Source organism: Crocodylus porosus, unplaced genomic scaffold (genome assembly GCF_001723895.1).
Source record: "Crocodylus porosus isolate Cpor-Errol unplaced genomic scaffold, CroPor_comp1, whole genome shotgun sequence".
Classification (NCBI taxonomy): domain Eukaryota; kingdom Metazoa; phylum Chordata; order Crocodylia; family Crocodylidae; genus Crocodylus; species Crocodylus porosus.
The window spans coordinates 78,068,724-78,074,499 of record NW_017728949.1 but is presented as its reverse complement, the minus strand read 5'-3'; the positions used below and the strand labels follow the sequence as shown (position 1 = coordinate 78,074,499).

Genomic DNA, 5,776 nt, shown 5'->3' with positions numbered 1-5,776 from the left:
CCATATAATCCATCCAGTGCCTGGGAAATTTTTTTTTTTTTTTTTTTTTCCTTATAAAAATGCAAACATTATGCATCAAGCTGGCAAGCATGATTAACACCTGTGATCAATTAAAGTTGGTGATATTCTTGTCCTGAGTTGAAGAGCAAGATAGTGCCATCATGGAGCCTGATTCTTCTTCTGAGGTGACTAGCCAGGAGCCCAAGTGTATAGTGGGAAAAAAAATAAAATCAACCCTGCGTGATGTTGAGATCAGACCTTAACAGTGGAATGAGTTTTGGTTATACCTGACTCTGCCATGCACGTTAGTAAAATGTGGGTCCAGAATAGCATCATATAACTACAAAACACTTGAGTGAGGATACCACAACTTAGCATCTCTTTTATAAAGTACTTTACAGCCAGTTTATTGGGTTGGGAACTTTCCTGTATTTCAGGGTCATTAAAACCCAAATAAATAGAGGATGGTAGTATATGCTTATAAATGTAGGTGGGATGGGAAGATTAATTAGCCAAATACTTTCTGGTTTATTCTTAATCTTTCAAAAGATTAAAATTACACAATGTAAAAATCTTGGCAAGATGAGATTTAGTCAATTAGGACTACAAGCACTTCTTTTTTTTAAAGTAAGGTTGTCTTGTAGCAATAGAATTATACTACTATTACAGACTGGAACAATTAACAGTATATGGTTAAGTATCAGTATGTTGACTTTGAATAGCCAATGAAGAAGTCTTTCTAACAAAGAACCTCCAAAATGTTATTTTATGGAAACTATGACTATTATTACAGGTTGCCAGCTTTCTTCTGGCTATTTTTTTTTTTTTATTGATACAGTAAAGTTGTCTGGCAAAACATTTGCATCATGTGCATATCTCCCTCCAGTTATACAGTTTAAGCTGTTTTTGTAGCAGACACATGAAGGTTCAAGTATTTGAAGGTTGAAGGGAAGGACTTTGTGCTGAAAATCTTAAGAAAATAATTTTCACTGAGACAAAAATTACTATGGGACTGTGTGGGGTGAGGGGGAGGGGAGTTGCATATAATTAATCCAAAAGGCCTTAAGAGTTTCAGAACAAATTAGCTTTACTGTAATTTGGATGTGTACAATGTGTTCGGTTTCTGTGTAAAAATATAACGTTAATTATGAAGGGTTTTTTTACTGAAACATTTTCTAAAAGATATAAATTGGACTTCTGGCCTGTAAAGATGGAACTTAATATTAAAGAACATACAAAAATGGAAAGTGCCGTAAGGAGATTTCATGTTTTCAAACTCTTTCAGATCATGTACTAGTTCAGTGTTTCCCAACCTTTTCCAGCCCAAGGCATACTTGCATTAATCAACATTTTCCATGGCACACCTGTTAAGGTATTCCCCTTCCTCATGCTTATTGTAGCTCATTGCTGTGGCTAAATTTCACAGCACACCTGTTCACTTCTGACTGCATACTTGTAGTGCAGCACACTGATTGGGAAACACTGTACTAGTTAGAGTGGAGTCTAATTGATTCCCTCCCTAGGATAGGATTCTTGCGATCTGTTCTCCACTTAAAAATGCAGCTAACTAGGAAATGGAGAAGACTATATGCTATTCCAGGTGGAAAAAAACAATAATGATGTGGCAGAGAGCTACTAAATCTGTAAATACAGTAAGTTCTTCTATATGTAGTGGAGCAGATAAAATATTGAAGTCAGCTGTAAATAAATGGCTTCCCCTTAGGGTTTAATAAAGAACCACAGAGCATTAAAAGAAAAAAGCTGGCGAGAGAAACTAAGTGAGAAGTGTTCTACTCAGTTGCCACCAGTGGTTTGGCACGCTTATGAACACACACACCTGGTAACTGGACAGTTTCAGGAACTGATAATGGCAGAAGTTGTTCACCTGTTGATCACTGATATTTGACCTGAAATAGCCATAAATACCAATATGTGATGGCTTTCATAGTTTGGAAGTAATGAAACCATGATTTCTATTGTACTGGTGTCTGCAGTTTCTTTTAACAGTATGTGTAATGCAGGGCCAGTCTCAAAGAAGACCAAGAACTGCATTAGGTGAGATGCGCAAATTGCTTAGAGTTGGTCACTTCATTCCAGGACTGAAATGGAACAACATTTGTTTGCATTACAAGAAAAAAACTCTTAGTTCTGTGGATAAGCAGTAGACTTGCATTTCCAGTAATGAATTGGCTTACAATAGTACTAAACCCTGATCCAAAGAAACACTTCAAGCTCATGCCAAGTTCTGTTGGAGTTAATGGAGCTACTTCAATTTCTCTTCTAGATCAGGGCCTCTATATACTGTAAATAACATTTAACGTCAAGTTCTGCTTTTTTGCACTCTGCCTGAAACCTTAATAGCTTCTGTAAGATCCTAAGTTTTGTAAATATCTAGGCATAAAGCTGTTTTTTCTGACTTGCCAAATAGGATTAAGAAATTAAAAATGCCATTCAGGCAAACATCTACTGTAGAGTAAGATGAACCTGTTGTGCACTGTTAATTACCCCTGATAAAAATGTGTTCATGATTGCAACCAATCTGTTCTTACAAAGCAAAGACAACTATGATAGGTTTCAAGTTTTATCTGGAGTGTAGCAGTTGTAGCTGCATTCTGTCCCTGTTCTTCAGGGTTGGCATGATTTCAATCTGTAGACTAACTTGAGGAAAAGATCGAACAGAGCTGTATTCAAAAGATCTGTTTAGGCTTGATTCACATTCCTAAGATTCTTTAGGTTCGGAGAATTTATTTGGATAAAGTGATGAAATGCTATACTGAAAATGAGTCATGCATTCAGTCTTTTGGTTCTTTTGTAATTGTGCCATAACAAAGGTTCAGTTATTGCTGCTGAATGAAACCAAGAAATATATATTTCTCTTACAGTGAGCATGCTATGCTCTCAGTACTTAAATGATTCCTGCTAGTTGCAGCCTATGCTTCCTTAGAGAAAAGAATGTGTCTATTGTATCCAGATTACTTCCAAACTGATAGATCATGTTTAAAAGATACGTTTAATTCTCTTAGGTTTCTGCATATTTTACTAAGAGATTAAAAAAGAAACTTAAGAAAACAAATGTAACTCTTGTTGGCATGGTAAGTGAAATCCCTGGCCTGACTTGAGTGAGTGGATGCCTGTGCATACATAAATACATATTGATGTACATATATGGTATATTGCATCCTTGAAGTGGTGACTGAGTACTTAGGTATGTGTTTAAGGAATTACAATTCTGGGTGAGGCTTTTTAAGACTCCTCTTAGCTGGCAACTTTTATTTGGCCAAATATTAATGATTCTAAACACAAAGGGCTAATCCTGCCTTTACTTGTCTAATGCCTGTTGAGGGAGGTATGCTGTGGTTCCCAGAACTAACTAGCTATTGCAAAGTAGAATGCAGTTCTGCAAAATGATACTGGGCTCTGGTTGAGATGTGATGCACCAAAACATATTTGCCAAGGACTTTGAGCCTGGCTACATGACTATTGAGTACACTAGTCCCCTTGATATTCTGAAATGCTTGCAGTACTCAAGCTGGGCCAGGGAGAGGTGAAAAGATGACTCTTTCCCAAGTCATTTATATAACCTAAAACATTTTATTGTAAAAAATACAAGAAAGCACAATAAACCCACTGAAGTAGATGTAAATTGAGTTGCACTAGTGATAGAGCTGCACCAGTAGAAAGCTAAAGCATCTGCTTTGTATTTTCCCTTGGTTCATGGCTGTTTCCTCTTGTGTATGTTATCTAGATAGTTTACTTAAGTCTTTTTCCTCTTGAGAGGCCAGGTAGGATGAGGTACTTGTTCTACTAGATAGCATCAGGAAGTTTTTTTGAATAATAATAAGCATAGAATATAGTATTGTGTTAACTCTGAAAAAGCCTCCTGATCACAGAACGTTACACAAAGAAGTTTAAACTACTTTGTGGAGCATAAAAACTTAAATATAAAATGTGAGCCTTGTCCAGTCCACAGAGTAGTTCAAATTTAGTACTTGTTTACATCAGAGCATATGTAAATATAGTTTCTATAGGTTTTATCATGAAATAAAGCAGAATCTGGCCCTGAAGACTGCATATTTATCTTGTTAGACCTAATCTGTTTGATCTATGTTTTCTCTAGTATCCTGTTCAATGGATAGTACTCAAAGGTTGTTTTAAGGGCAGCGTTTGAAGCAATGGATAGCTGGATACGACATTGTTTATAGCTGTTCTGAAGTGGGGGGGTTTGGAGGGAAAGTCCAGTTTCAACAAATTACCTTCTGCTACCTAGTTTGGTAATGCTTCATTCCCCATATGTTACTCCTCACTTCAGAAACAAAATTCCTAAGATTCCTTTCGGCTTCCTTCTGGTATAAACTGTCTAACCGAAGTGGTTTGATATGTTCTCACTGTTTCCCTTATTGCTTTGTGCAACAGCATGAGCTGTCTGTCAGGAAAAAACTTTAGGAATTCTTTCTAATCTGGTTAATCATGGGTGTAGTTCAGCCTTGAAGATATTTTACAGTCAATTAGCCCTAGAGGAGGGGAAAAAATCCTCTTTTTAGAGGAGGAAAAAAATCAGTGATCTAACCAGCTCATAAGTCAGACATCAGCATTGTTGAAAGTTATGCTGTTACCTCAAATAACACATGACATCTGTTGGGCTCACAGAATAGAGAAAGATGTATAGAAAGATAACTTTTGTTTTGGAAGTCATAGTTCCTCTTCCATTACAGCTCTGACTTCTTAAAATCTAGGCCTCACTTCAGCTGGTGGCCTTGCCACCCACATGCTCATGATATACCCTGTTGATTCAGGTCCTACTGAGTAAACTCTCACAGATAAATAGAGTCTTCTCCATAAGTTAAAGAAGACATGCCATCCATGCAGAAGGTAATTTGGCCCATAAAATTCTCTGCCTCCAGGAGTTAGTACCAATTATAGCTTCAATCCTGCAGATTTATACATATGCCTACTTTTATATCTGAGTAATCCCAGTGTGGAACCAAGGGTACTACATAACAGTATGTGAAACGTATGAGTACATCTTTGGAAAATTTGGCCCAGGTTTATGCCATCAGTCTAATACAATAGAGTATGTTTAGGGTTTTCTTTCATTTGATCAAACCAGTTTTATGGACTTGACTTATATATATTTTTACACAGGTATATATACCTGAACAGTTCTGTTTGGTCAGTGAGACCTTCATCTTAGAGATGACAAGATTGTAATTTTTTATACCATGCAGGATGCTGAATAAAACTACCAGTCTGGGGAGGAAAAAAGGCTCCTGAGAATTACCATTAACCATAACAATCAGAGATACCTGTGCCACTGGAAACCTTTGATTATCCAGATCAACATATTTAAATCCTAAGAAGGAATGTTTTCAATGAAAGATATTTCTGAATAGTGCAGAGAAATTTTCAAACTCATTTTTTGGGGGACTCATTTCTATTTTCATGCTATAATTTTTTCATTTGTGAAAAGCGTTGACAAAATTGTGGCATGTCTACTTTGCAGAAGCCTTCTGGTTTTCTTTGGTAAAATCAAAGCCCTGCAAGCTGGCCTTAGAATCTAACCTTGGTTTGACTTGCAGTGCCATAAGATGTGCATAAAGCAAAAGCTAATAGGGGAAAAAGGATGAACATCTTAGAGCATAATGTTTTGGCCAAATTCTGTTCCACTACACCAGTGTAAATCTAGCAGTTTCATAGATTTCATAGACATTAGGGCTGGAAGGGACCTCGGGAGATCATCGAGTCCAGCCCCCTGCCCAAAGGGCAGGAAGTCAGCTGG

At 37.0% G+C, this 5,776-nt stretch overlaps 1 protein-coding gene across 1 annotated transcript in view; it reads left to right on the top strand.

Annotated features, from left to right (window-relative positions):
• The window catches only part of RND3 (Rho family GTPase 3), a 20,592-nt gene that overhangs the window by 4,422 nt on the left and 10,394 nt on the right, over window positions 1–5,776 (top strand). The gene's annotated exons all lie outside the window — the stretch shown is intronic.